The sequence below is a fragment of the Brienomyrus brachyistius genome, chromosome 4, assembly GCF_023856365.1.
Source record: "Brienomyrus brachyistius isolate T26 chromosome 4, BBRACH_0.4, whole genome shotgun sequence".
NCBI lineage: Eukaryota > Metazoa > Chordata > Actinopteri > Osteoglossiformes > Mormyridae > Brienomyrus > Brienomyrus brachyistius.
This window is the reverse complement of record NC_064536.1, coordinates 13,274,161-13,291,944: the sequence shown is the minus strand read 5'-3', so window position 1 is coordinate 13,291,944 and position 17,784 is coordinate 13,274,161. Positions and strand designations below refer to the sequence as shown.

Below are 17,784 nucleotides of genomic sequence, written 5' to 3'. Positions count from 1 at the left end.
AACGGTCACACTGCGCACCCTGACCTTTCATATGCCTTTAAACTGCAATTAGATTTAGAATTCCAGTCTTATCATAGGCGTATCTTATGCCTTATCATATTTTCTGTCATTATTAAAGTATTGTTTTCCCATAACCTAGATAAGTTCTAGTTCTATACCGGTACTAGATTGGAAGCAGTTGGAAGATGAATAGATGGGTAAGCTGTTGTTTGGTTTTGGGTTGTATGAATCTGTTTTTTGTTAGCACTCTATGTGGTATATTTGACTGTGTATGGTGTTTTCCTATTTAGATCTGGTTTAAAGGTGAAGGTTTGGTTCCCAGGAAACCTCTGCGGATTCCAGGATCCTATACAGGAAGTCTGAGGCGTGGGGGTGGATGGGGGAGGGGAAATGGATGGGACGCGTCAGTAATCATGCTGAAGATGGATGGGCGCAGGTCTCTCTTCTGCGGAGCACTTCACGCCCAGATGGTGTGTGGCCTGACAAATGAGGGCCGGGAAAGGTCAGGGGTCAGGGGTCAGAGAACAGGGCATGCTCAGATTGACATGTAGGCATGCGGCCATTGTCTCCCGCCAACTGCTGTTTGCAAGACAGATGTGGTAGAAGACGAGAATGAGAGAAGGACAAAACGGCCTGTTTTACAAAAGTTCTCTGAATTTTTAAACTGTCGAAAGCAGATTCATGGCAGAAAATGCGTGGACAGGAAGGCTGAGAATGAAAGTCATTTTGGAGTTGACTCTGAGTCAGTGTTAACTCTTTCATGTTAACTCTGAGTCAGTGTTAAATTTTAAATGTCGACGCTGAGTCAAAACACCCACAAGCTAGGAGTGAGATGCAACCAGCCCGTGCAGTGCTGTGACCAAACTGTACTTATCTGGTGTCTTTAAAAGTCATTTAAAGTCACTAGCTTAGTAAATGTCTGGCTTACATGTGAACACTGTCAATGTGCTTTTATCAAGCTTTTTATTACTCGCATGCAGAGTCACGCTTACAGGCTTGTGCATCTTTACCTGAAGTGAACCACCCCCACCCATCCACCCTCCATGTTTCTGCCATGACCCAGGGAAAAATTACTTCCAGTTCACAAGTCACGCCACATACTCCTACCGCCAAGGCTCAAGTGACAGAATTTCCAAGCGTCTCAAATCCAGCTCTACAAGCAGATTACTTTAATATCAGTCTAAGCTACTCACGCCAGGTGCTGTGGATATGGTTTGGATTTCTTGAACATCTTTACCGACTTAATTTCCAAGGTCTTATTAGTCTTTCTCCAGAAGCTTAGAATTTTGTTCACGTTACTCACAGTGGCAGCATTGTCGATGTACTGCATCTTTGACTTCCATTGGTCGGCAGTCTTTTCCAGTGTCCAATGGGGTGACCTGTATGAGCTGTCTGCATGTTCACCAATCAGTGGTCTTCAGGCTGCTAACGCAATATTGATCTCAGTCACGTTATGATGTCAAATGCTGTCTTCTGAATCCCAGGAACGATGTGGCACATCTCTCAAAAACATCTCATACCTTCTAATAACAATGCAGTTAGAGGGGTTGGTGTCTTTATATTGCCTAGAAACCGTTATGTAACTTACATACATTAATATGAAATTCATTGCATTTACAGGTGTATAAAATATGGATGAAAGGTATATGAATCATTCCTTAATTTGTTAGGAATTTTGGCCCATCCATGTTTTTAGGGCTATCCACCAGCTTTTACGGCCGAATTGCAGCGCTGCTGTAGGACCGCCTGTGTCCTCCTTCATCGGCCGAGCCCTGAAACGTGTCCCGTCCTCCCTGCGCTCCCAGCCACTTAGCTCAGCAAACAGACGCAATCGTGCGGAGCGAGTGTTTTTGTCTGCCTTCCATTAGCGGGACGCGTCGAGGGGTCCGCAGATCAGAGAGACGCACTCAGGCCCGGGAGAGCGGCACCTACTCAGCGCTCAGCTGCTGAGAAGATGGGAGGAGGATGTCGTCCTAAAAGGGAGAGGAGTGGTGCGGAAAGCGGGCCGGAACCGCCTGAGCAAATCCAGGCTGAATGTCAGGCGGGGAAAAGCACGGCGGTGCCCTGTAGTCGTGGTGATTTCTGTGAATGCAAGTAACAGGGATTACATGTTAATTCCAGCATTTCATCCAAGCTGCACCGCGTATGTAGGAGGCAGAGAGTTTATATTTTTTATAATGTTAGTCTGCCCAGGGGGGGCGGGGGGTGAGCAGCCAGTTGACCTTGGAGCCCCAGAGGTTTTTTTCTCCCTACTTGGGGATTTTAGGTTCTTCTCCTCCATTATCATCTTTCTTTCTTTCTTTCTTTCTTTGCCCTATTTTTGTGTTATTCTGTATAAATAATCCTGTAATGTTCTACTGCGCACCACTGTGCAGCACCTTGGGGTGACACTGGGGTTAAATTGCACTGAATTGAAAAGCAGAAAGGACTTCATCCAAAAACAGTCTAGTGAGATATATTTAATATACACTCGTCCAGAGATACACACCTTCCACATATACCTTTCTCTTCATGCTATTTGAACTACAAGTGAGCAGAAGTATATTGTTACTGAAAATGAAATACTTTTGATTAAATTAAAAAATAAGCTGTGAATGGCCCCAATAAAACACTGACCCATAACTTTTAGTAAAGTTTATAAGTACATATAAATCTAGGCATTGTAGGCATTGTTTAGAACATCATAAGAGTATTAATGTTCTGCAATACTAAGCATGAGAGTTTGGTGCCCTTCAAAAAAATGAAATACACAAGTTTTCTACGTCTATTGAATTGCCTGTAGTTAACATAGTTAACTCGCTACAAGGCTACTGGTTATCTAGCTCACCTGCTCTACACGTAATGTCTTTACAGTCTCAGACCCAACCAGTCGAACCACCTCATTCTCTGTTTATAAAAGCTGCTCTGTGTATGATTCTGTCCAAACTACGGTACATTTAGCTTCATCGGGTTTTATTGCATCAAAATAAAATGAGAATAATTAAGCAGTCAGGGTCCCTTCTGCTGGAATGATGTCACATGGCTGTGCTGGCTGAAGCCTCAGTTTACGGAATCCAATGTCCAAGGTGTAGAGAGTCATCATGGTTATATCATTACAGAACTATGAACTGCCCAGAAACGGCCACCAAGGCCTGGAAATGCAGGATATCCGTCATGGCCAAGCCGAACAACGGCCCCACAGTTCCAGCACGAGTTTCCCCGGATGCTTGGGCCGTTTACTCATGGCCTGAGAGGAGCTCCTGGGATTCCACGTCCCAGGCCTCGTCCCCAAAGCGACCGGAACGTCCTTCTTCCAGCTGTCTTTGTTTTTATTGGACGTTTAAAATTTTAAATTTTTTTAAAATCCCACAGTAAAAAAAAAAAAAACAAAAAAAACAATTAACAAGCCATCGTTGTCCAGAGAGAACAGCTGAAGGGCCAGCCGTGGAGGGGGGGCTGACAACACGCATCTGGCCCCCCCAGACTGCGGCTGAAGTGTCACTTTTTCCTGCAGCAGTCAGATTGCTGACACCACGAGAGAAACATTAATATATAATTTGGCTTCATTTGCCCTCCCCAATAAACAGATCTTTATGTTTATATTATTAAATTGTGTTCCTTCCCAATATGAAACTCTCTCCTACGATCTTATTGACAGCAAGAAAGTCTGTGGAAGGGACAGACTTTCTTACATGGGGTTCGACTGGGTGTCTATAGAGTTGGCACTGGTGCATTGTGGGTCATTACCCAAAATCAGACACACATCATACCCTGACATAATGTGCTGGGGCTCTTCTCAGTCAATTAGACCCCGTTGGGGGGAGGTCCTAGTTCCATTGAACAAACGCCTCTCTTCCGTCACTCGGAGTAATTCTCCCTGTCACTCTCGGTTCACCCCACAAGCAGCCTGACAAGAAAAGACTATCTCCAGCTTTGTGTCCTGAACACCGTGTCATCGAAGCCTTAGCGATATTCACGCTTCACTCTGACTAACAAAAGCTTTGGTTTTTCACTAGCAAGTCACTTAACACGAAAACACTTTGAACATCGGTTGGCAATTAACCCGAATTACCACGAACGGCGAGGGAACAACTTAAAAATGTATGGCGACGTCCTCTGTCTCCAAAGATGCGCTCGTAAATAGTTATGAAGTTGTGCTTAAAAGCAGAGCTTTAGACTAGCACTCAGCACTGCTGATTTACTGATAAGTATGTCCACAAGGACCAGATATGTTTTAGGGTTGCTATTAATTCTCGGTGAGGGATCTAGGTCCATGAAAGTGCATTATGGGTCTCATTTCCCTTCTTTTCCCGATGGTGGAATGTGAAGTCTGGGATAAACTAATCTAAATATTTGCCATCCTAATAAGTCGCGGCGTCAGTGAAAACGAAGCAGAAGCCGAGGCTTGGAAATTCATAATCCACCACCCAACAGGTCACTGGCGCCAGTGTGGCATGTCTTGTTTGCCTCCAGTTGACACAAGCGATCACACTCATGGGGTCTGCCGTGGTCTGTCTTCCCAGTGAACAGACAGCAACTCTGCACCAGCCATTTAACAGGACAGCATGCAATTTTTAGGGTGCTTTTCCACACTTTTGGTACTTTCGTTTTTTCCATTGACTTCTGGTCAAGTACCAGTACCAGAAGTTCCAGTATCAAAACTGCCAAACAAACTGGGGTACTTCTTTGGTAGTTCGGTACTTCAGGGTGGGACTTGAAAAGCGTTTCTTTTTTCGATCAGTTATGCAAATGGCCTCCTGCAGAAACACAAGTACAAACGTTACCTTTAAAACAGTGATCGGAAAACAACGATAAACAAAGCGGAAATAAATATTGCAATTTGGTCGGAAGAACAGATAGAACAAAAACATCAGGATTGCATGGCAAGAAAATTAAAAAGAATTTCGTTTAATATACTAGGACACCACGCATATAGCGTGCTGCCCTGCCGATGTGATTTTGTTGTAATAAATATTTGGGTATTCAAAGTTCATCCGTTTCTCACAAACCTGCCTAGGAGTGCTTTAAAGAGCAAGGATGAAAATAATTATGATTGTCTCGGGCAATGCATGCAATGCTCATGCAAAAGCAGTGGAGGTAAACTATTATAGTTCAAACTGATTTTTAAACATATATTAGACATTACGAATAACATTTAAAATCGTAAAGCTAGCTAAGGTTTTTTTCCCATGACAGAGTCAAAATGTTTTAGCAAAACTTAAACTCCCTGCGCAGTATTGTCTGTATGTAGAATTCAAAGTAAGGAAAACCCGAACCCTTATCTTAATCTAGTGCACTAGCAATGTGACAACTGCATGTGCATAACAATGTGATTTTGGTATTAATATCAAGCCCTATAATATACGACAGCCATTTTTCAAATTCAGTACAAAATACCCCACCTCGTGCTGTGATGTCATTCAGAGGTACCTGTTTTTACTGATGTAGAAGACAAACACATTGAAGTACCGTACATTTGGTACTTTTGGTACTTTGGTACCCGAAGTACCAAGACTATGGCACCTGGTGTAATGGAAAAGCACCCTTAGTGTCGGACAGTTTTGCCTGTTGCTGAATTCACAGAAGGTGTCCAAACTTGTAAGAGGACATCTACACTCCCTGTCGATCTATGGGACATCTACACTCCCTGTCGATATATGGGACATCTACACTCCCTGTCGATATATGGGACATCTACACTCCCTGTCGATCTATGGGACATCTACAATCCCTGTCGATCTATGGGACATCCACAATCCCTGTCGATCTATGGGACATCTACACTCCCTGTCGATCTATGGGGCATCTACACTCCCTGTCGATATATGGGACATCTACACTCCCTGTCGATCTATGGAGCATCTACACTCCCTGTCGATCTATGGGACATCTACACTCCCTGTCGATATATGGGACATCTACACTCCCTGTCGATCTATGGGACATCTACAATCCCTGTCAATCTATGGGACATCTACACTCCCCGTCGATCTATGGGACATCTACAATCCCCGTCGATCTATGGGACATCTACAATCTCTGTCGATCTATGGGACATCTACAATCCCTGTCAATATATGGGACATCTACACTCCCCGTCGATCTATGGGACATCTACAATCCCTGTCGATCTATGGGGCATCTACAATCCCTGTCGATCTATGGGGCATCTACAATCCCCGTCGATCTATGGGACATCTACACTCCCCGTCGATCTATGGGACATCTACAATCCCTGTCGATCTATGGGACATCTACACTCCCCGTCGATCTATGGGACATCTACAATCCCTGTCGATCTATGGGGCATCTACAATCCCTGTCGATCTATGGGGCATCTACACTCCCTGCCGATCTATGGGACATCTACACTCCCTGCCGATGTATGGGACATCTACACTCCCTGCCGATCTATGGGACATCTACACTCCCTGCCAATCTATGGGACATCTACACTCCCCGTCGATCTATGGAACATCTACACTCCCTGTCGATCTATGGGGCATCTACAATCCCCGTCGATCTATGGGACATCTACACTCCCCGTCGATCTATGGGACATCTACAATCCCCGTCGATCTATGGGACATCTACACTCCCCGTCGATCTATGGGACATCTACAATCCCTGTCGATCTATGGGGCATCTACAATCCCTGTCGATCTATGGGGCATCTACACTCCCTGCCGATCTATGGGACATCTACACTCCCTGCCGATGTATGGGACATCTACACTCCCTGCCGATCTATGGGACATCTACACTCCCTGCCAATCTATGGGACATCTACACTCCCCGTCGATCTATGGAACATCTACACTCCCTGTCGATCTATGGGACATCCACAATCCCTGTCGATCTATGGGACATCTACACTCCCTGTCGATCTATGGGACATCTACAATCCCTGTCAACCTATGGGACATCTACACTCCCTGTCGATCTATGGGACATCTACACTCCCCGTCGATCTATGGGACATCTACAATCCCTGTCGATCTATGGGGCATCTACAATCCCTGTCGATCTATGGGGCATTTACACTCCCTGTCGATCTATGGGACATCTACGCTTCCTCTCAGCCTACGGGAAGTCTACACTTCCTCTCAGTCCATGGCATAAAATTCATCTCCGTCCTACAGAACTGTAGACCACATCTCTGATGCATCACACCCGTTTACCTTCTAGGTAATTTGTTAACTAGCCTGGTTATCGCTATTCAAATCTTTGCTCTAGAGTCAAAGACCTGAATATGCAAGGTATAAAAAATTACTAATACAGACCAAAGGAGGACCAAACTGTACACAGATTTTAGTGAATGGAATTTTACACCATGCTCTAATAATTGTACCCTTCATAGGTGGTTTGATTCCCCAGGGAGACAAGGACATGCTATGACAATCAAAAGTGTTCCAACCAAAATATTAAGCCATGGTAAATTCTGAGATACATGGGAAGGTAGGTTTGCTGTTACTCTTCACATTAAGAATGGATTTGGCAGAGGTGGAGATTTCGGGTCCAGAGAGTACAAATCTGGACCAAGATTTTGTTTGAACCAACCAGTTGAGTATAAAGAGTCACAGTCAACTGGTTGGTGAAACAAAATCTTCGGATCTCTTCGGAGTCCGGATTTGTACTCTCTGGACCTAAAATCTCCACCTCTGGGATTTGGTGATACTATTCCCACTAACTGTAGGTTGATCTTCCATTGACATTTTGGCCCATTTCATCTCATTCAGACGGATCTCTTTATTTGAAAAGACAAATTTACAGGGTGTATCCCAGCCTTATGCTGCCTTGGGTGGGTTTTAGGCCCTGCTCAAGACGAGCAGATGGAAGATGACTGGGCAGGTGGTACGATATGTGATCGCAACCTATTTTCAATCCCATCACATGCTCAACTATAAAGAATGTTAACAGAAAAGGGTAAAAATATAAGGGCCATATCAGAGATACTTTACTGGGCAACCAGTTTCCTCACCAGTTAAATATGACCTGTTGGGGTATTATACCGCAGTAAGATATAGCTGTGCTATTTTAACTACCCTGTTAATCTTTTGGAAAAGAACGTGAACCACATCCAGCCTCACAGCCTTAGCTAACGTAAAACTGATTTATTTCTCTCCCCTGAGATGCGACTGAATCTGTTTTTATTTTTCTGATTTAAACCGAGAGCTGCTGAAACTTCAGCTCTTGTTTATTTTCATAGCAACGCTGCTGCCTGACGCTGGGGCCCCTGGTCCCTGATGAAGCCTCCATGTGTCGGTAAAATCATATTCCACCTGAATGCGTTTTAATCACAGTCACACAGGCGCACGTTTGGCCAAGCTTATCGGCTCTTCAACATGGCCCCGGCCCGGAATAAGGAATGCAGAGGTATAATAAGGTGGGGAGACCCCACTCAGTGTGCCAATCTGTCATTTTGACAGGCGGCTGTCCGACCCACTGCCTGTCCAAAAATCAGCTACTTGGTGACCCTAACATTGCAGGGTGCTCTGTACGTGTGTGTGTCACAGTCAGGGGGTAAATTTATCTCGCCACTTTTCCTTTCTCCATTGACATGGATGGGCTTGTTCCTGCTGAGCAGCTCATCAGCAGAAAGAAGACCCGCTGCTCTTCGCCACCACGCACGCTGAGCTTCCCCCTGGAGTTTCCACAGGGACTTTATCAGCCTTTTAGGTTTGGCAGTTCAATACCAAACATTTCATACAACATAATGTGATTTCCTGCTTCAGTGCTTACAACATTCAGCCCACTGGCCGAATATGGACCTTCCAAACAACACTGAATTTTCTCCAGAAAGGACGTCCGACATTTCCCACATAATGAGATCCTTCCCACAAGCATCGACTTCCACTGGTGGCGATTTCTCGCAGCCCTGCGGTCTCGCCATGAAGTTCTCTATCTGCAGAACGTGCATTTCTAGACTGCCAATTAATTGCTGGGATGTGAATATAATTATAGCATCATTCATGTCCCCCACGATTCATACAGCGCATAGTCTAATGACCCCTTGTGTTTGTGACTCTGGGGGGGGTCTATTACTGCAGCCATTTGATCTGCCAACGATAATTATGCCTTTGAAAATTACGCTCCGCAGACGGGCTTTTTGAGACTCTGGCGCGTTTGCTTAATAACAACATAATTACAGACTGATCCAAAGTATTAGCATGGGGGGTGTTTTATACATGTTCATTTTTTTGTTTTATTAGTCCTGTCATATGAAAAAGCTGTTTTTTTTTTACAGAAGGGAACAGGGGAGAATGGAGCAAGATGCACACCTATGGTCTCGTATATCTCAGATGTTGTCCAGAGACTTCCAAGGATGCGGTATCCAACCTGCGTCTATTACACCTCATTGGTTTCGACGAGCGGGAGCCAGACCCGGAGCGACAGATGTGTCCGGATCTGCGGATGAGATCCTGGAAACGGTCTATCCTCGGAAGGGTAAACTCTAGATCATTTTACCGTGGATACGACCGCCGTTCAGCCGTCATCCGGGCGACGAGCTGTAACACAAGGAGCGGGACAGAGTCTGCCTGACCTCCGGGTGCACCTCAGCTTAAAATGAGTTTCACAGAGAGCGAAGTAAACGCTTACAAAAAGGCACGTTCGCTAGAACCATCCGCCACGATGAAGAATCTCAAAATCTGCCACGTGACTTCCACAAGCAATTATCTGTTACATTATAAACAGAAAATATTCAGAAGCTTGTGTGAATGAATAACGCTATACTGTTATTATATTATATCTCTCTGACCATCCATAACCTAATATTTTCACATCTTCCATAAATCTAGTCAAAGCTCGGGGCGTAACATTTGTGCAACATATTAAGGAAAGAGGAGGTTTCAGTGCAAAAAAAGCCCCGTTTCAACATCAGATGTTCGTCAGGTGATAGACAAAGAGCACTGGTTCCACTGGTTCTATCACCAGTAGCTTACACTGCTTACCAGTGGCGGTGATTGTGGCAAGACTCTGGCAAGAGTGTCAAGGTTAAAAAACATGTTTGTTTGGGCTCGTTTGTTCAATCTGCTGTCTCACTTATTCTCATCTCTCTCTATCTAGTCCCCCAGTACATAACAGCCTCTGTGTGGGTTCCTGTTTATAGCTGATGAAGGGTAGATTTTTCATTTTTTTCTAAAGTGATGTAAACATTTAGTATCTTTTGTAATGCAGCAGAAAGGCATTTTCTGTACCTAAAAATGGGGGCATTTCACTCAGTTTAAGAAAATCTATGTTGGGACCAGACCAAAAATGGATTGTTGGACGGAGTGAGAACGAAGGAGTGAGTAATATTTTTATAGGTTAGTCTACTTGTTGCGGGTTGCCAGATCTTATTCACGAATGTCGCTGCTCATTACATCACAGAGAGTGAGCTGCAGCTGGTTTGCTTCAGGGGCTCTCGGGCCAGTGGTAACGCCTCGCTTGGCACAGGGGAGGCTCGACATGTGGAAGGGAGCTTAGTCGGCGGCTCCTTGGGACGGGGGTCGGCTTTTAATGAGCGCCCCTAGCCACGGCGGAGTTCTCCATCACAGAACTGCGACGTGCGAGGAGGACGCGGTGCTCGGAGGAAGGGGAGCGGATGCGAAAACACATTCCTGCTGGATATCACTCTACCAGACCTTTCCCCAGAAAACTCAAATCTGCTAGCCTGACCATGATGGACCAGTGCATTGCCAGTTTTCAGCCGTGTAATAAATGTAGCTACATGGGGCAGTGTGTAGGTCGACAGGTTAGTTATATGTTCCTGTCTCCAGAAGGTTATGGGTTCAGATCCCATGTCTGGCAGATTAATCAACAAGACCTTTAACCCTCTTCTGCTCCATGGATGCCGGCTGAGCTTTCTTGCTGGTTAAACACCGATGCAGCAGTGCAGCTCAGCATGTTAGGCCAAGATGCCTGTGATCAGCAGGCTACTGAGTCCCCTAACTCCCAAACAGGATGCTTCGTTATGCATTCATTTCAGTCATAGCTTATATTAAACTTCTAGTAACAGAACCAAACACAGACAGGCAATAAGCCTGGACTTGTGTATTTGACGGTAGCTCATCCAAATCAACTCTGTTATAGACTGTTGGGCACCTCAGAGAGCTGGGTTTTATGTTCGGTGATCCTTCAGAATACCTTGCCCTGTTTCCTGCTCTGCTTAAGTTCTTACGTTCCTCTGATGGCTGCTGTGTTGGGTACTTAGTTCCCAAAATTTGTGGCCTCGTCCCAAACCGTCATATATTTTGTTGTCAAATCACGGGTCACAGATGTGATGTTGCTCACCGATAAACTGATTTTGCAGATAGATGAAGAAAAGACATTTGCAGAGAGGTGGAAAGAATGTTAAATGCCTCATTACGCATTTATTTTTATTTTTTTATTGGTGGAGAGGAATGCAAATTAAAAGCAAGCACTCAGACCAATATGCAGATTAACTAGGTGACAAATACAGTCCACTACAACGAAATGCTTTGGGAGCATAAGGACACATTGTGAGACATGTCCTTCTGTAGAAACTTATTGATTACCAGGAAAATACAAGGGTTTCGGTCAAAATTATATCAACCAGGAATCCCGCACTGCACCCCGAAGGCCTTAATGTTGCCTGGGGCGAAATACACCTATTTTTTGTTAACTGGAAATAAAATCTCCTCTCTGCAGTTTTAAGTTTCCAACATGAGAATTGAGTAGGTTTTCTGTATACAAACACAATTTTGAGCCTGCATATCTTTCCAGATTAATAAATAATTAACAAAATTCATCTTTTTTGATGAGAATGAAAGGTCAGTTTTCACTTCAATGGAATTTATTTTCAGTGGTGGATTGGCATCCCATCCAGGATGTCCCCCTGCCCAGTGCACTGTGATGGACTGGCATCCCACACGGTAACTAACCACACAATAACTATCCACATGATAACTAATCACACAGTAACTAACCACAAGGTTACTAACCACAAGGTAACTAACCACACGGTAACCAACCACACATTAAGTAACTACATGATAACTAAGCAGACAGTAACTAACCACACGGTAACTAACCACACGATAACTAATCACACAGTAACTAACCGCACAGTAACTAACCACAAAGTAACTAACCACACAGTAACTAACCACACGATAACTAATCACACAGTAACCACACAGTAAGTAGCCACACAGTAAGTAACCACACAGTAACTAACCACACAGTAACTAATCACACGATAACTAATCAGACAGTAACTAACCGCACAGTAACTAACCACACATTAAGTAACCACACAGTAACTAACCACACAGTAAGTAACCACACGATAACTAATCAGACAGTAAGTAACCACACGATCACTAATCAGACAGTAACTAACCGCACAGTAACTAACCACACATTAAGTAACCACACAGTAACTAACCACACAGTAACTAACCACACAGTAATTAACCACACGATAACTAATCAGACAGTAAGTAACCACACAATAACTAATCAGACAGTAAGTAACCACACGATAACTAATCAGACAGTAAGTAACCACACGATAACTAATCAGACAGTAAGTAACCACACGATAACCAATCAGACAGTAAGTAACCACACGATAACTAATCAGACAGTAAGTAACCACACGATAACTAATCAGACAGTAACTGCTCCTAAGACTTGGTGCCTGTTTGTGTGTCGCTCATGTGAGAAAGGATCTGTTACTATATCTCTCTGCATTTTCCTGAAAGCATCTCCACTTCCATACGGAAATTTAGAAAACGCTTTTATCCAAAGTAATGTAGAATTGAGAGAGCAGCATCAGACGGTCCCTGGGGTGATTGGGTTTAAGGGCCCAACTCAAGGGGCCAACAGTGAAATGACTCTGCAGACCCTCGGTTTTGAACTGGCAACCTTCAAATCACAGGGTCCAAACCCACAGATCCACACATATCCCTTCCTTCCATCCTGAACAATGAATACACTGTCATACATGGAGTGCATTTCCAACCCTACAGCCTAAGTATTCTGTGTCATCTGCTAGTGACCTACAGGTCACCTGGACCAAAAGATTCACCTTCTGAGAGACAAGTAGCTATTGGCTAACGAGAATGTTAATCAAGCCTCAAGAGACTCTTCTAAACCAGTGTTTCCCAATCCGGTCCTCGGGCACCCACAGCATTTTAGTTCCATCCCAGCTCCCAGTAGGGAGGAAAAATGTGGACTGTCTGGCAGGGAGCTTGGAGGAAGCTAAAATGTGGACCGGCTGTGGGCCCCTGAGCATGGGATTGCTAAATACTGTTCTAAACACGAATTAAGTTAGTCTGAATTTTCAACCAAAGAAGTTAAGCGGCATTAATTTTAAACCACAACTGACATAATTTAATTTAGTATCATATTCTTGTCTACAGAATTGTTGGATATTTTTTGTCGGCCCTCATTCAGCCGAATGTTCACTGAAGCCACGGGGCTGAAGAGCTTGTTGAAACCCTAAGGAAGAGCTGAGTCGTGGATTTTGGACTCTGTCGTGGAAAAATGGAGGATGGTTTCATATTCATGTTCCAAACGCACTCTGTCTTGGGAAGATGGTAGGCCTCCCAGAGCAGGCCTTGGGTCATAACATAAAGGGTATGTGGATCTCCCCGAACAGATTTACTCTAGCAAACAAAGCCAAAGTGGGTCTCCATGAGTTATTAATTGGGGGAAACACTAACTCATCCAGCACACTGTAGGTTCACTTCCAAACACGATGTGTCTCTCAATGAATTCCTGTTGAATAAAAAAATCTTCCTGAAGGTGAAAAAAGTCTGAAAAGTTGATTGTTTTAATTCCTCCCTTGATGTCAATAGAAGACATTCCACCGAAATCCACCGCAATGTCTAAGTTACCAGTGACCCTCTACTGGAAAAGTTGTTAGAAGATGGATGAGTGGATGGATGGATGGATGGATGGATGTGTACATTAGTTAGCAGCTGTGAAAACCACTCTGTGGTTTTAATATTCTTAGGTGGGTATGATCTTATAAGCACACGCAGGCATCAAAGGCAGGACAGAGAGAGGCTCTTGATCTAGCCTGATGGTCGCATCTCCAGTGCACAGCGTTCATTAGCCGACAGGAGCCGTAGCTAACAGTCTGTTTCACGGTTAAATTTAAACGCGGTGGATCCGAGCCAGCGTCAGCCGGAACCGAAGCCTCTGGCTGAAAGCTGTAGCTGTGAGCCCGATTTTAACAGCTTCAGAGCGACCGGTAGGTCTGCTGTGCCGTCCACAGTGCGCCATTTATTCTTAATGCCAGCAGGGAAGTGGCCGCGTTAAATGGAAATACTGAGCACTTTGTCAGGCCGTGTGATTACCTCACAGTTAAAGTCACCCGACATGTGGAAGTTTCGAGCCTCCCGGAAACGCTACAGTAAAGTTTTCGGGAGGTGTTTACTTTGGAAAATTGGTCAGGCCTCATAAATTGACCATGCTGTTTAAACAGGTAGCAATTGTTCTCTTAATACTCAATAAGAATTTATTAGACAGTAAAAAGGGTACGGATCCGAGAGCAACCCATTCAGTGAATTTCCTGCTTAAAGTTCTTAAGTTTTAGGATCAGGTTGATGTACTTATGTCAGTACGGACAGTCAGGAACCAGCACATATAAATGAAGATTTATCATTTATAGCTGAATGTACTTTTTAACGAATATAAAGCTAAAGTGCCCTAATCCTGTCATACAAACATAAAGGGATAATGGAGGCTTTAATGTAACTGCTCCACCGTCCCAGAATCCTCTTTTTCTCCACAAAGGAACAAGGCTGTGGGCATTTTAAGTGTGCAACTCTGAGGAACGTGGGAACGTGGCTGAGATTTACAGCACATCCCCTTCAGGTTGTCAGTTCTGCAACCTTTCTCCGTGCCACGAGTCTCCCCATAGGATTCTCAGCGATCATGCTGGAATGACGCGGCCATTTCGTATCGAACGAGCCAGGTGAACTCCCCCCCCCACCCCCCTCCCCACCCCCACCAATCAACTGGGATGTGGGGTGGGGGGCATAATACATGTGTACCTTCATAGTCTTTAATATAGCCTCCAGTCAGAACCGTCTGGTGTTATTTCCTCCATGTGCATGACGACTTGAAAAATCAAAATGGGGCCCGTGTGCAATGACCTTTTGTTGCTAGAAGGTGCATTGTGACTGCTGGTATCACGGCAACAGACTGTGACATCATTCAGGCCTCACCTTTCACGAACATCCCACAGCTAATGAAAAGAAAAAATGGCGAGGACAGGGAAACGGTGCACTGGAGTGTAGGGAGAGTCTGAAATATGCAGCAAGCTGTGAAAGGGCCTGGCTGTATGTCCCACTCTTTTCTGTCAAACTATGGATGCTGACTGATTGCCAAATGACAAAAAACAGATGTGAAAAAGAATTTTGGAGAGAAAGATAAAACTGAGGCTAATTTCCCCACAGGATAATAAAGGGAGAAGGTTTCATTTGTCCAGTATTTTTTTTTATTCCGATATTGTAAAGACAGATGGAAATTCAAACTACCAAAGCAGCATATCTATGCATTAAATAAAGGTCTGTGGTACATTAGCCACTAACGCAAAGATCTCACAAAGGTGGAACATCAGAGGGTAACACACACTAAATTACTTTCTTGTTTTACCCTAATTTTGAAATGATTTTTTATTATATGAATGTACTGCGAGTTTCACAATGGAATTAAATGAATGAATATCCATCCATCCATTTTTCAAACCGCTTATCCTACTGGGTCGCGGGGGGTCCGGAGCCTATCCCGGAAGCAATGGGCACAAGGCAGGGAACAACCCAGGATGGGGGGCCAGCCCATCGCAGGGCACACTCACACACCATTCACTCACACATGCACACCTACGGGCAATTTAGCAAGTCCAATTAGCCTCAGCATGTCTTTGGACTGTGGGGGGAAACCGGAGTACCCGGAGGAAACCCCACGACGACATGGGGAGAACATGCAAACTCCGCACACATGTGACCCAGGTGGAGACTCGAACCCGGGTCCCAGAGGTGTGAGGCAACAGTGCTAACCACTGCACCGGACCCCCAATTAATGAATATACAATACAGGCCAAAAGTTTGGACACACCTTCTCATTCAATGTGTTGTCTTTATTTTCATGACCATTGAATCTACCATTGGTAGATTCTCACTGAAAGCATCAAAACTATGAATGAACACATGTGGAGTTATGTACTTAACAAAAAAAGGTGACATAACTGAAAACATGTTTTATATTCTAGTTTCTTCAAAATAGCCACCCTTTGCTCTGATTACTGCCTTGCACACTCTTGGCAATCTCTCGATGAGCTTCAAGAGGTAGTCACCTGAAATGGTTTTCCAACAGTCTTGAAGGAGTTCCCAGAGGTGTTTAGCAAGTGTGCAAAGCAGTAATCAGAGCAAAGGGTGGCTATTTTGAATAACTAATTCATATTATTATTTCATAATGTTACGGTACTGAAGCAGTAGAAGTTATTTGACTTTTTAGTATTCATTTTATGTTTTTGGAACATTCTTACTTTACCGTTTCGCACTGGCATTTACCGATGGCTGCAAATTCCCATGTTGCGAATATTACAAAAATATTGCAGTGTTTTAAAGGTTAAGCCACGTTAATTTTGATACCACGTCCTTCTTTAAGGAACAAAAATCAAACAAACAATCGTTCACCCACAAATCACCTTCACGATAGATATATTTCCTGTGGATAAATTTTAATATGGCAAAGTCATTAAACATCCCAGACGCATGCAAGAGTTGCAGCCAGTGGAAAATACGAGTTAACCCTCTGAGGATGGAAGCTCACCCTGATTGTGCTATCTACGGTAGCTATGGTAAAATTATGGTAAAACTCTTTTCATCTGACCAGACTAGTACTGTAACAACGCAGCGCTAACTAGACCTGTCTGATTTTTAAAGAGTAATATCTTTTTACTTATTATATCTGTACAGAAATAATTTTGTTTAATAATTTCATTTGGTGCAAATGTTATTTTTACAGCAATCTTAAGTAAATTACTGTGAATGCATACATGACTCTTAATTTTAAGTAAACTCATTCAAATTTCATTTAATGAACCGCCAGTCACATGTAAGGGGGAGGAATATTCATTCCGAATCACGTCAAGCTCAATGGAGTAGCGTCTCAGCAATGTGCAGATTATAATGAGTTTAAACCAGTTGGCGATTGAAATACCGCACAACCTTGACGGCACTTAAGAATAACATTCAGAGTCCAGTTGTCGTGTTGTGAACCTCATGCAGTCCTCTTCTCCAGCCCTCTTCTCCAGCCCTCTTCTCCGACCACAGGCTAATCTGCACCCTTGCTTATACTCCACCAATGCACAATACTGACCATACCAACAGCGGTTAAAGGAAATTAAGAATATAGCGGCGAGAGAACATTTTGGAGTGAAACCTCCTTTGCTGGGACCCTGGGTATTTATTTTGGTCTCCCGTGCATATCTTGTAAAGGTTCCAGGAAGTTTGCAGAAGCTTTCCCGTTGACTTCATGATATCCATGTCCTGGAAAAATATTAGCTACCCCTGAATCCAGGATAACCAAAATACCAAATCTCTCCAAACGCTCCTGCAAATGACTATCACAGAAACAGGTTCCGGAATCGGCACAGATCACTTCAGTGGCTCTGCTTTGCCATCATAATGAGCCACTTCGGAAATCAATCTATAACGTGATTAAGCATTGATCAGTTACAACTTTCCTTATTCGTTTCCTAAGAGTGGAAATGCAATATGTATGTGTTCTCATGCAGGACCGTAATCTATACCCCTGGACTCAAACAATAACATTCCAGGT

At 43.9% G+C, this 17,784-nt stretch overlaps 1 long non-coding RNA gene across 2 annotated transcripts in view; it reads right to left on the bottom strand.

Moving 5' to 3' along the window:
• Window positions 1-1,146: 1,146 nt before the first annotated feature.
• The window catches only part of LOC125740264 (uncharacterized), a 38,236-nt gene continuing 21,598 nt past the window's right edge, over window positions 1,147-17,784 (bottom strand). For both annotated transcript variants that reach the window (XR_007397492.1, XR_007397491.1), the window contains one exon: window positions 1,147-2,082. This is a non-coding gene — a long non-coding RNA (uncharacterized LOC125740264). The remainder of the gene's footprint in view (window positions 2,083-17,784) is intronic.